The sequence below is a fragment of the Muntiacus reevesi genome, chromosome 2 (genome assembly GCF_963930625.1).
Source record: "Muntiacus reevesi chromosome 2, mMunRee1.1, whole genome shotgun sequence".
NCBI lineage: Eukaryota > Metazoa > Chordata > Mammalia > Artiodactyla > Cervidae > Muntiacus > Muntiacus reevesi.
The window spans coordinates 245,386,703-245,401,450 of NC_089250.1; positions in this window are offsets into that span (position 1 = coordinate 245,386,703).

Here is a 14,748-nt window from a genome sequence, read left to right on the forward strand (position 1 = left end):
AAAGCAGCTGGAAGATCTCATGTGGATGGTGAATGTTCACACTGAAACCCACGGGGGAAAAATAAATAAATAAAATGAAAGCATAGGAGAAAAAGGGTCAGTAAAAATAAACGTCTTGCCTGGAGGACATCCCACAGCTGTGTGCTGATGCAACAGTGCCGAGAGTTGGGAGCTTCCAAAATGTGTAGTTCTGGGTAGGAAGGAGAAAAGTCAACCTCTACCCATGTGTCCCCACCCCTGCGCAGTGGCCACAACCCGGAAGTCAGAGAGGACTTCCCTTAGCATTGAGATTTGTCAAAGGAACTCCTTTCAAAGATGGAACGTCACTAAAGCAAGTCTGTGGTTTGTCCATGGGAAGCTGGAATTGAACAAGGTGATGGGCTTTTAGGTCAGGAAGGTGTGTATCCGAATCATGGTTCTACTACAACTTACTGATGACTGTGATCAAATCACATGACCTCTTAAATCCTCAATATCCTAGTCTCTGAAGTGGGGTGTCATAAAGCTTACCGTGATGTTATCTTGACAAGATAAGAGATTCTGAATATGAAGAACATGGTCGAATCTGTCCCATACCAGACCCAGATGATGATCTTGTCATAGTTCAATCCTCAAGGTTCAGTTGTCTCCTGCCACTTTATATCACGTAAATGTTCACAGAAGAGGAGGCTTACTTCCAATGGATGTTTATAGGCATATTAACCAAGACAGAGGGAGGGACACCTGGTATCTGGCAGGAAACCAGATAAAAATACTTGCCATTTAAAGTTTGCAAATAAATCTCTGTGGGATAATAACAATGATAATAATAATTATGTTGTTGTCAGTAGCAAGGTGCTACACTTCACAATACTTGTCATACTGCCCAGAGCTTTCATTTTCAAAGAGAGATTATCAGAATAGATTTGCCAATAGTGATTATAATGTACTTAGAAACAAGTCAGCTTCTGCCTCAGTGATTCCATCGATGGCTCCCTAGAATGTATCTTTGTACTTCACCTTGAAAAGATGAATGGCATCCAAGGATGACAAACACAGCCAGCGCACACCTTCAGCCCTACCCATCCTAACGTGGGGACAATCTGCAGGCTTGGCATTACTCTGGGAATAAAGATTCCTCCACCATAAAAGGGGGAATAAGTTGAGCTCTGACATTCAGGAATCATTAAGAAGAATCTTAAATCTTAGAAGAGGTGAAATTTAAGAGAACTAGGAAAGTTAGGTACAAAAATTGCCAGACTAAGGGTTTCCCACATGGCGCTAGTGGTAAAGAACCCGTTTGCCAATGCAGGAGACATAAGAGACTCAGGTTGGACCCCAGGGAAGATCCCTGGAGGAGGGCATGCAACCCACTCCAGTATTCTTGCCTGGAAAATCCCATGGACAGAGGAGCTTGGCAGTCTACAGTCCACGGGGTCTCAAAGAACTGGACACGACGGAGCGACTGAGCACTGCCAGACTGAACGACCTCAGAGGTGGGAAGCAGTGGGGAATTATGACTGGCAGCTAGTGACCCCAAGTGAGATTCATAGGGATATGGTTCTAATAAACCAGCCCTGTAGGGGCGAGTCATTTTGAAGGTCTTTACCCCAGACGCTGGGGCTCAGAGAGTAACACTGGGAGCCTGGTATTGGACCCAGAGCATAAATTGAAATGTCTCCTCTCACGTCTCTATTTTCTAACTAGGGTTTAAAGGTGTCAGCCTTTTAGGCAATGAGAACAAACACCATGAGCTCAGGTAGGGATGCAGAGACATCCCTTGTGGATCTGCTACTTCCTTCAAAGGTTAAACGAAATTGACAATTTAACACACATTCTTCAAGATCTACAATACAGTCTAAAACTTAAGAACTATCTAAGGCATTAAAATTTCTGGGGTTATCTTGATTCTATACTACCTGGGTGATGTTGGGCAAATAACCTCGTCTTCCTATATCAAGTTCCTCAGCAGTAATATAGGCTAATACTGCAACCCCTAAATGATTTTGTGAAGATTCAATGAATGAATTAATCCAGACAAGGACCAAGGAGGCATTCAATAAATTACATAGACAAAAGGGCTCTCTTCCCATGTAAGTATGTAGATGACTCCATTTTTAAAACCACTTCAGGGACTTCCCTTGTTGTCCAGTGTCTAAGACTTTGTGCTCCAAGTCAGGGAAGCTCCAGATCCCTGTGCTCCAGATCTGTGCTCCAGATCCCTGGTCTGGGAACTAGATCCCACATGCCACAACTAAAGATTCCTTATGCCACAGTGAAGAGCGAAGATCCCCGTGTGCTGCCAACTAAATAAATATTAAGAAAATAAATTCTCAGGCCTCAAAATTTAAAAAAATAAAATCACTTCATAATATTATATTTTATGGAGGGAGCATGGTTATTGATTCAGTCTTATAATAATGGATATTACTATAGCTTCCGTTTTTGTCTTTCCAAAGAGTGCTAAAATAAATCACTCACGTACTCATATCCTTATACCTTTAAGAAAATAATTCTGATTAATCCCTCAGAGTGTAGCACACTTATTATTTATTATCCATTTGTCCTCTAATGGTTTTTGAGTCTGGGAAAGTTGTCTAAGTGGAGAAAGATGTGTTTGTGAGAGGAAGGACTGCCTTGAAGAAAATTTTCTAGATCCTAGAAGCAGTGCATGTAAAATTTACATGAAGAACTGCATGAGTTAAGGAAGGCTTCAGTCTCTGTCTGAACCCTAGAATGGGGAATATGAGGCAGGCAGGGTTGATGACCAGGAAGTAGATGAAGAGCGAATCTACACTTCATTCACTCTCAGGCGCTAATGATTCGTAAGCTCTTAAAGAGTCATGTACTACCAAGTGACAAAGCTTCTAAATAGAGCAGCAGCTGTCCACTAGAGAAGGGTTTCCCGAGGCGTGAAATGCAAGCCACAGGTGACTGTCCATGGTAGTATGAACACACAGCGATAAATATTGTTCTTGTTTAGTCATTAAGTCGTGTCTGATTCTTCTGCAACTCCATGGTCTTTAGCCTTCCAGGCTCCTCTGTCCATGGGATTTTCTAGGCAAAAGTACTGGAGTGGGTTGCCATTTCCTTCTCCAGGGGATCTTCCCAACCCAGAGATAGAACCTGGGTCTCCTGCGTCCCCTGCATTGGCAGACATATTCTTCACCTCTGAGCCATCAGGGAAGCCCAGTAGTAAATACTGCAAAGTGTAAATGTATCTTTTTCAGTAGTCAGTCAGTCCATGCAGTGACTTGATTGATAATTTATCTTTGCCTATGTGCTCAGTCGCTTCAGTTGTATCAGACTCTTTGCAACCCTAAAGGGCCTGTAGCCCACCAGGCTCCCCTGTCCATGGGATTCTCCAGGCAAGAATACTGGAGTGGGTTGCTGCGTCTTCCTCCAGGGGATCTTCCCGATCCAGGGATCGAACCCGTGTCTCTTATGTCTCCTACATTGGCAGGCAGGTTCTTTACCACTAATGCCACTTGGGAAGCCCAGTTTATCTTTAACATCTTTTAAAACTTACTAATCTTCTGTTTCACAACCGTCACCACCAAAGAGTAGGCATTGGGCTGAGAGTCTACAGGGAGAACCGTTTCCAGCACTATTTTATTTTCATTGTATTTATTTGTACATAACCTCTACTTATGACAGTTGATATTGTTTTTCCATATATGAGAAAGGCATACGTGTTCTTTTCAAGTAGATTAAATATGTAAGTTCACTGAAAACATGGAATTTGGAGAAACATCCAGCTAGACCGAGAGGAATGTGGGAAATAGGTTTTGCTTAATTTCTCCTGCATCAGCCAACCCTGATGATTGCTGTTACAGTAGCCAACTCTTTGCCTTGGTCTTCTTCAAATGATTTCAAAAATTAAATCAACTTAAAGCACGTATGATTCTTGAGTTGGGGCGTGGAGCTCATCACATGAAAGTGGTTTTCCTCTAACCATCTCTCACCAACATTCTCACGACAGTGACCACAGTCTTCAAAGAATTTAGCCCGAGTTCTGGCCATTTATTTTAAAAGTCATTGCTGGACTAGGGAAAAAAAAAAAAACAACTAGAAATGTTTTAATCATTGGTATCTTATAAATCCAATTTGAGGATTAGTTTCACTCAGCCTCAATAAAAAGGTTTAAAAATTCAAGTTTGTACCTGCCCTTTGAAGCATAAACCCAAGAATAGTTTTATTGCAACTACAGCACACTCCCAGAACAAACATGTGGCAGATGCTTGGAATTTGGAGATCAAATCCAAAATTTCAGAAGCACATCTTTTTCTGTATTTCAGGAAGGAGGGAGTAATCCCAGAATTGGCCTGATTTGACTGGTTAGTTTTTTTTTTTTTTTTCCCTGAATCCCATAAATGGAACTGCATATTTGGGAATTTTATGCCCCACATAATATTTATAGGTTATCTATGATTCCTTGAGGTTTTGGATAGTTATAGCTCCACACTAGGCTTTCCAAGATTTTTTTTTTTCTTTTAAGTGCCAAAGAGGCTGACATCTGTCCTGGGAAACTGGTGGGGATTAGATATTTTTCAGGTCAAAAGTTAAAAGATTCCTAATACTCACAGACATTCTATGTCTAGGAATGTTTGTTAATTTGAGCCCCTTTCTCCTTCCATGTTTATCTTTAATCTCCCAACCAGCTGTCTCCCATAAAAAGATATTTCTGTTTTTAGTTACAAATCTGTTTAGAGATAAAACTCACTCATAAATACACAACCACATGCAAAGATTTTTTTTTTTCTGCTGACAGTACAGGACTAACTCCAGATGAAAAATATTAAGTTTGTTTAGAAATAGAAAATACATTCTCCTTCCCTTGATGGGGGCCCATGTTTTATGGATGTTCAAAATCTCTTCATGTCTCTGTGTGAATCTCTCTTATAGGCTGGGCTTCTCTAGTGGCTCCAAAACCATTGCAGGAGAGGCAGGTTCAATCCATGGGTCAGGAAAGATTCTCTGGAGAAGGAAATGGCAACCAACTCTGGTATTCTTGCCTGGGAAATCCCATGGACAGAGGAACCTGGCGGGCTACTGTCCATGGGGCCATAACAGAGTCAGGATGTGATTTTTGTGACTAAAAAACAACAAAGGTCTCTTGGTGTCTGTGTGTGAGCCTCTCTTGGAGAGTACAACCTTCTGTTACCTTAGTGATGAGGACTTTCAAATAGTCAGGATCGTTGGGTGCCTTCCTAATCGAAAAATTAACTCCTTGCAAAGGAAAATTTTGGTTGCCTAAGGAAAAGAAAACAAACTAAGAAATAAGTCTGTGAATTGCTGCAAATATGATCACTATTACCTGAAAGACTGACTCCATGCCCTATTGTTATTTGCTTGTGGCTCACTCTCTCTGGGAAACTGATGAGATCTTGTATTTTCTTTCTTCTTTTGGCATTACTTTCAAAACCAAGTACTGTGTCTGCCACATAGTATTTGATCAGTGCTCAAGTGTATTGCTTGCTGCTAATTGAATTGTTATCTTGTTATATAATAAATTGTGCAAAAAGAACAACATTTAGACATTGCTTCTTTCTCAGTGACTTACTTAGCGCTTAGGATTCCATCTTTCCCACATGTGTGTGTGTTAGTCACTCAGTTGTGTCCAACTGTTTGGGACCCCATGGACTGTAGCCCGCCAGGCTCCTTTGTCCGTGGGATTCTCCAGGCAAGAATACTGGAGTGAGTTGCTATTTCCTACTTCAGGGGATCTTCCCAACCCAGGGATTGAAACCAACACCTCCTGTGTCTCCTACACTGGCAGACGGATTCTTTACCTCTGAGCCACCTACGAAGCCCATCTGTCCCATCTGCTCACCACCCTTAAACATAGTTTAAAAGGGAGCACATTCCAAATCTGCTTCCGGATTGGTTGTCATTGTCTGAGCAGACCTGTCATAACCACACCCTGCCTCTTGTTGAGGCTCATTCAGTAACAGCTGATACAGTTTATTACTACCACACACTGAACAGTGTTAGATGAAGCACATCATTGGCTATATTTCATCAACCATGTAAAGTAGCCACTCCCACCTCCATTTTACAGACAAGAGAGTTGAGATTCAGGGAACTCAGATTACTCATGTTTGTAAGACAGACTCTAAGTTTATTTGCTTACAGATCATTAGATACTCCATCACATGAGGCTGCATCCTCTAAACAGAAGCATGGAATGAATAACTTCAGGTGAGCCCTTCTGAATATCAAATGGTGTGGTTGTCATTCTGCCTACTTTCTCTCATTCTGGCTCTGATGAGGTCAGTACTAATTATCTTGTTTAGAGTTAAGATAATGAAGGCTGAGCCCGGAGGAGGGCATGGGAACCCACTCCAGTATTCTTGCCTGAGCATCCCCATGTACAGAGGAGCCTGGCGGGCTATAGTCCATGGGGTCACAAAGAGTCAGTCTGTCAGACATGACTGAGAGGCTAAGCGAAGCACAGCACAGTGAAGGCTGAAACGACTTATGTAAATTAGCTAAAAATAGAGAGCCTACCCATGGATGCCTGTTGCAGAGAACTCAGCATTTTGAGAAATGTTGTCTTGGGTTGAATTTTCAATGAACTAGCCCAGGCCCACTTTCATCTGCCTCCTGTTTATGGAATTATTTCATCAAGTACAAGTTCTCATCCTAGAATTCAAAGGTGCAGTATGTCTTGAACCATTAACCCTGTTGTTAAGTATTTGCATGTGGATCTTCATGCTGCAGATTCAGATCACCAGCTTCCTTCCAAAAATAGAGCCGCTGCTTGCTGACCAGAAGGCCACCTTGGACAGGATTGTGGTTCCAACAGAGATCGCTCATTTCCCCTGTGTTTCAATAAGGGTCTGTCTTCCAGTCTGCTAATCTTACAAATGACAAAACCAGAACCTGGAGGGGAAGGCATTTGTTTAGAGCTTCCCCCATGATAACCTCTTTATCCACTCAGACAGGTTAATTAAGGCAACAGACTGAAAACTTGCTCTTTTTCCCATTTCTTCCTACATCCAGTTGATTTTTCCTTAGAATCACCTCCTCAGTTTAATGATTATTATCTGTCTTCACTGTACTTTCTCTATTTAAACTGTGAATATGTGTGTGTTCATGCATGGTTAGGAGGTGGTTAAGATATTCATATAGGGTTTGTAAGTGTGTGAAAATTAGAAGTATGGATCATTTCAACAACTCCGTAGCTGGTGTTTTGTTTTCTTATATATACATTATCTTCTTTCCATCCTTCACAAAGCCAGCCAGAATGAGAGTGACGTTTCATAATCTGATTACACCCACAGCTCCATGTCTAACCTACGTGTGTTGATTTTTTTGTGTCTTATGAAAGTAAGAAGAACTCTGGAACAAGAGAGACCTTTTAATGACTCTTCCAAACATCCCTGTCTGCCCTTACTCTCCTCACCAGCCCATGAACCCGAACAGTCCAGCTACACTGGGTTTCCAAAGGCTCTCTACCACTCCAGGTCATTTGGTTGTCTCTGCAGTTTTGCTATTCCCTCTCCTTGGATACCCTTTTATGGGCAGAGTCAGGTCCAAACTATGTCTCCTGATGCCAAGTGAGTGCTGCTTGACTATGGTGTTCCAGGCAGTATTAAAAATGAAAGATTCTGTTAAGAAATGTTCTGTGTGCTAATCAGAGTTTGGGGGCAGCCCAAGCCCATTTGCCATTTCCAGAGTTAGATGCTGCAAGTGAAAAATGAGCTGACAAACTTAAAACTCTTTGCAGAAACCTCCGGGGAGAGGATCTGGCAGCTGAGCATGCCAGGTTAGTACCTGAGTTACAAGGTGCTCAGGAGCACCCTTGGCTGCAGGACTCAGATGTGAACAAAGGCCTCTGAGGGTGGTTCTGGGGCCCCTTGTCCTGCCACCACCTGGTTGAGAGCAGTAGGCAGACTGATTCTTTCAGGCTCCGCCATCCACTGGGCCCTGGGGAGTCACTTTTTTCTATTTTAGTGTTTTAAAAAAAGCATCCTCTCAGTCTTTCTCAAGGCCTTAGAGGGAATGAGAATAAAGGCTGATGGCCCAGCTTAGCCTGACCTCAAATCTGCTTTGCTTTACAAATGAAAATTCCTGTGACATCACTTTGTGGTGATGGGTTTCTTAAAATAATAGCTGATTAAAATCATGAGTCATAGAAGACCAGAAAAGAAAAAGCCCTAGCATTTATTTATACTTCATTAGCAGACAAAAAAAAAAAAAAGTAGCATTTATTATACCTCGTAAGCTGGGTACTTTACATACGTTATCTTATTTATCCCTAATCTTTTAAAAATACATTTAGCATTTTCAGTGGAGGAAGCTGGTGGTTAGAGAAGGTTTACATAATTGACTCTGGGATATATAGCTGGCCATCGTCACAGGCAGGGTTTGAACCAGGGTTGCTCCAAGTTGCTCCAAGTTCAGCTCACATGGTTCCCACTGCACAGATCTTTGTGCCTCCACTGAAGTTTCCTGTGGCAAACTTGGAGCATGAAAGCTTTAGGCTTGCAGATCAGAGGCCAGAATATGAGTATTTAAATAACCATAGATGTGACCCTGGCTATCCCAAGAAGCCCGGCAGCTTGTCCAGGGCTAGGCGCCTCATCTAGGTAGGCTTGTAAGGCATCAGGTTTCACTGTTTAATGAAACCCACCCAAACTATCCTTGCCAGGGATTGAAACCTTAAGCACACTGGTGATATCCAAGTTTTCAAAGGTTTGCCGAGAGAAACAATATTCTTCTTGGGCTTTAGCCTGGAGTATGTTGAGTCCATCTATTACTCTGTGGACTCTGGATTAAACCAGAGCTTCAGGCACCAGCAGTGTACCTACAGAATTCCTGCCCACCCATCAGCACCATGACATGTTCTGGAAGTCATCCCCAGACCCACGCCGGGCATTCAGTGAGAGGCAGGAGCCAAGACCCTGGCTAGCAATTTGCAGTTGGGATGACATCAATGCATGTTTTACTTTGGACTGACCAGCAGGCTTGGGTTACATGCAACCCCCACACCAGTGTAAGAATCAGAGATGATATTTATAATAATTCTGAACAGTTAATTTCCTTACAGCTTATGGGTAATATGGAATGTGAATTACGTAATTAATTTTTTTTAAATGTTGTGGCTAGAAAGAGCTAAATATGAGATCAACTTTAGCAAGTGTATGCAGTCTTATTCCACTGAAAATAAATGACTTTCCTCTGTCCCAAAGAGTGTGCTGATGAAATGGTGGGCTATCATTAATTAAATCCATTTTGATTTTAACCTGCTTTTACTAATCAAGGTCATTTTAAAACGTTGCTGTAAAAAATTTGCATGTCCTCCAAGCAGTAGGTAGCCTAAATGATGATTGTCCGAGTTTTCCAGAAACTTGGGAGTTGGCTGTGTTTAGTTAAAGCTGAGTTGGTAAAGATCGGTTAAGACCACCAAGCTCCTTCTGAGCTTGCCAGGGTCTACTGTATGACCTTATGATGTCAGAGGCTGAAAACACCACCCTCAGATCGTGCTAAGCACCTCGGGTTTTGAATTTGCAAGCGCCCATAGCTTAGTGATACCAGTGCAGAATGAGACTTACCACACCTTTTTCCAGCCATCTTTCCCCAGACTCCTCATACCCCAGGTCGCCCCCCTTCTTTATTCTTTATCCCAGAAATATCCTGAGCCCCTTTCCTTCTGGGAGGCAGAGCTGAGACTTGTTCCCCATCTCCTCTTTTGGCGGCCGTGTGAATTGGCCCTCTATTTGCCGCAGACTTTGGCATCTCAGTGTTTTTTGTTGCACGTGGTGCTTGCTCCTTGGAAGGAAAGCTATGACAGACTGAGACAGCATATTAAAAAGTAGAGGCAATACTTTGCCGACAAAGGTCTGTCTAGTCAAAGCTATGGTTTTTCCATTAGTCATGTATGGGTGTGACAGCTGTACCACAAAGAAGACTGTACACAGAAGAATTGATGCTTTTGAATTGTGGTGTTGGAAAAGACGCTTGAGTCTCTTGGACAGCAAGAATATCAAACTAATCAATCCTAAAGGAAATCAACCTGAATATTCATTACAAGGACAGATGCTGAAGCTCCAATACTTTGGCCACCTGATGCAAAGAACCAACTCATTAGATAAGACCCTGATGCTAAGAAAGATTAAAGGCAGGAGGAGAAGGGGACAAGAGAGGATGAGATGGTTGGATGGCGTCACCAACCCAATGGACATGAATTTAAGCAGGCTCTGGGAGATGGTGAAGGACAGGATGGATGAAAGACTCATGCTGCAGTCTATGGGGTTGTAAAGAGTCAGACATGACTGAGCGACCAAACAACAACAAAAACATGGGGCTAAATGAACCTAGTTCAGTAGCACTAGGAGCTCAGGATAAATTCATGTAGGAAACTGTGCATGAAACCAAACAGGGCTCCCAATCTCAGGGCGCTTTGAGTCTAGAGGATGAGAAAGACATTAATCCACTTATCACACTCGTGAATGAATAGTTACCAATTGAGATAAATATTGTAGAGGGAAGGAATAGGCTTGTGTGTGAGTAGAGAACAATAAAAGCTGATTTGAATGACAGGATTTCCTGTTGAAATGACATGTGAATTAACTAGACAAAGAGGACTTTGGAGATGGAGGTGGGAAATGAAGGTGAGAAGGTACTGCATGTATGGGTGGCTGTGGCAGCAGGAAGAATGGGTCCCTTAAAGAAACTGGGTGAAGGGCCTCATAGTAGGAGCGTAGAGGCTCGAGAGATAACATTATTAAACAGACCTAGAAAAGAAGGGTGAGGCCAGAACTGCATGGCCTTGTAAGTCAGGGGTAACACTTTGTCTTCATCCAAAGAGTGTGTGTTAGCTGGACACCATAAGAGCAGTGGATCTTAAAAGGGTGGTCCCAGACCTGCAGCTTCCGCATTACCTGGAAACTCATGGGAAAAGCAACTTCTCAGGCTCCACTCCAGACCTGCTGAATGAAAAACTAGGGGAGAAGCACCCAGCAATCTTGAACAAGCTCTCTGGGAGATTTCTGTGCATGCCAAAGCTGGAGAAAGACTGCCAGGGCAGAAATGCTAGGCAGGAAACTGCGTTCGGAGAGTCAGTGGGGAGGGGCGGTGTCGGCATGATGAAGTCAGCGTCAGGAGAAGAGAACGAGGCCGGTAGTGCTGGGGAGGCTGAGGAGGCCCTGGGAGCCTCAGGGAGGTCTGGGGAGAGAGGATCCTGACCTGGACTCACACTTGGCTTCATTTTATGCTTTCCTTTGTTTCATTGTCTTCACCTACTTCCAGTGTATGTTCCTCTTATAGGTAGAATTACATAGGTTCTTTCTACATAGGTTCCTTCTACATAGGTAGAAAAGATGAACTTTTCTTCATCTGTTGTGAAGCATAGGCAATATATAAAGCACACAGTTTTTTGTTTTTTTTTTTAATTCACAAAGGGAATATATATTTGGGGATGAGCCTCTCTCACCTGAGGATATGAGCTCAGCCAATAGGGTCATCTCAAGGGCAAGCTACTAAGACAGTGGTCACTTACTGGATTTGCAAAACCTTTTCCCCCTTCCAAGTTCAAGATACACAATGATGAAACATACCATGGCTTTCCCAAACTAAATTATTAAATAAAAGTAAGTGACATGAAACTACAGTTTCAAAAGCAGATTCTTTGCCGGTTTAATTCTATTCTGGTTCATTTTACTGCAGTGGACTTTTCCCTTGATTTTAACCAGAATTCGGGGCATAAAATGTTTTGAGTCCAGCATATTTCAGAAAATAAAGCAGGCAGTGGTGAGGAGGGAGGTGAGAAGGGTTCTGTGAAGTTTTATTGAAAGTGGTGCAGGTGCAGATGAGGCCAAGCCTTCAAGCTGGTTATATTGAGGACACCTGTCCCACCTACTGATTCCTGAGCCTTGTCTTCAGATCTGTGAATTTGCTGGCTTACGATATGCCTCAGGCATCTGTCTTCTTTAGAATCTCTCCATTCGGTGCTCCTAATGTTCATCAGCCAGTATCCTGGAAAAAAAGATGTTTGCAGAATTATATGTTCAGCCAGTGGCCTGACAAATTTAGCATTACAGACGCCAAGTCTTGAACTGGAACTCAAAGCTCTGGTTTCACTGCTGTGCCATTAAACTGTTCACATCAGGATGTCATATGGCATGTCTAGTGCCTCTTTAGACACCTGGAAATAACTTTTTAAAGAATTGGTTGGGGTTTCTCAGTGAGGTTCACTGTGTCTGAGTCATCTAGGGATGGTTATTGAAGAAGCAAATATCCTGGACTCACCTCATACATATAGAATCAGAATCTTTAGAAATGGAGGCGTCGTGTGTACCCCACAAGTGATTCTCACCCACTTTAAAAGTCTTAGGACAATTGCCTCAATCACCCGCTCATCCCCTCATTTAACAATATTTAATCCCATTGTGTGTCAGGAATTGGACTTGGTGCTGGACGTATAGACATAAATAAGATAGGCTTGGTTCCTGCTCTCACAGATTTTCTTCATCTAGTCTTCTGCTGTTTTTTCTCTTTCCTTTCCCATTTTCACATTCCACGTGGAAGTACATTTGATTTGCCTACTTTTTGTTAGCTTCAGAGTTCTTCACATACTTTTTAGAAGCCTGATGTTTAATGGGACATGCTGGCATGTTAAAAATGTAATTACATTATTCACCAAATTCAGAGTGATTGGGTCTGTCAAACCCTTATTCACTCACTTTTTCACTTATAGTTCACTTATTTTTTCACTTATTTATTAATCATCCATCTATCCACCCATCCACCCATTCATCCATCCACCCATCCATCCATCAGCGCAGACAAAGCCTTCATAATAAGATAATGAGATAGAGTCTTATTAATTTATTTGATTAATTTCCAGTCAATTAAATATATGAAATCAAGTAAGTTTCTTCATTGTGATATTATTACCCTGGATCTGTCTGTCTTGAATTTCTGTCCCTTGGATCTCATGTTACTTGACAACTCAATGATCACATCCCAGGGACCAGAATGCAACCCCCCACATGCCTGTTTATTTTGGTGAGAGTGTCGCCGTGGGCCCCCGATGGGAACATGCTGCTGAGAGCATCCGTTTCTGGGAAAACATGAGGTTCGCCTGCCGTCTGCAAGTGTGATTGACTTGCTCTTGCTTAATAATGATTCCACCATTCCTAATGACCCGTACCCTGCCCAGCTCTGCTAAGAATGTCAGTTTCCTTGAAAACAAGGCTCAGGTTTTATTGCCGTTTACGTCTCCTAACTCCTTCCGTTAATGATATCGGTCCTAATGAGGATTAAACGGTCTGACTCCTGGCAACGAGGACTGTAGGAGCCTTAATGGTGCTGCAGTCATTTCATGCATGTCTTAGTCGCTAATGTTGCCATTTTTGTGATTGAGACACTTTGACAAAAGTACAGTGTGGGGGCTTTCTACAGTGAGCTTCCCATTGAGAGAGAGAGAGCTCTTCCTTACCCTAGGTGTCTCACAGTTCAAGGGGAGCTGTTACATCCATGATCTGATTCATAGCAGCCAATGGAGAAAAGCAGAATGAGGCTGGGGGGTGGGGTGTGTTTTTCAGATAGTGGGTGATTCTTGAAGATCACAGGAGAGAGAGAAATGCTGAAGCAGAAAATCCAGGTGACCTGGATCCAGGCACAGTGCTCTTCACAGCCTGGCCATTCCGAGTGTGTGGTCCATGGCTCAGAAGCACTGCCATCACCTGGAAGCTTGTTGGAGATGGAGAATCTCAAGCCACACTCCAGATCCACTGAATCAAAATCTGTGGTTTTACTGACAGCATTTGCAGACCAGTTTTAAATATGTGAGAATGTGAGGAGTATCGTGTTTAGCATTTAGCTCTGTTTCCTACTCTGTGCCCGTGGAATGATCACAACACTGATACTCATCTTTGAAAACCAGGGGGAGCAAAGCCCATCTATATCTCTCTGTGTGTTATTTACTCAGTTGTGTCCTCCTCTTCGTGACCCCATGGACTGTAGCCCGCCAGGCTCCTCTCTCCATGGGATTTTCCAGGCAAGAATACTGGAATGGGCTGCCATTCCTATATCTAGTCCTTCAAAATACTCTACTATGTGGGACATATATTTTTAAACAGAGACTTTCAACACAAAATGTTCAATAATAGAGTTGGAGCAAATTATCGTACGTCCATACATAATTTTTGCTGCAATTGAAATGTTTTAAACAAAAGTTTTTTAATAATAAGAGTAAGTGCATATGTTTAAAATAATTGAAAAAAATCCAGATTATATAAGTGTATATAAAATAAATTTAAATGTATATAAAATAAATAGAAAAACACTCTTGAGGAAATTATAAAATGATTTTAACCATTGCTCTTTTTATAAATGAAGTTTTCACTTTAGAATAGTTTCAGACTGACCCAAATTTTGTTCTGATGGTATTGAGTTCTACTACCCTATTGAGTATATCGAGTTCTATACCCCCTACCCAGTTTTCCTAAATGTGAAAATTTTGCATTGCTGTGGTACATGTGTGAGAATTAATGAAGCAATATTGACATGTTATTATTAACTGATGTCCATTTTTTTTCAGATTTCCTTAATTTTTTTAACATAATATCTTTCATGTGTCCCAGGCTCACTTAGGATACCACATTATATTTAGTTATTGTTTCTCCTTGGCTCCTCCTGGCAGTGACGGTTTTTCAGAATTTTCTTGTTTTTGATGATCTTCGTATCTTTGAGAAGTCCCATTTAGATGCTTTCAAAAATGTTCCTCAGTTGAGAATTATCTGATATTTTTTCTCATGA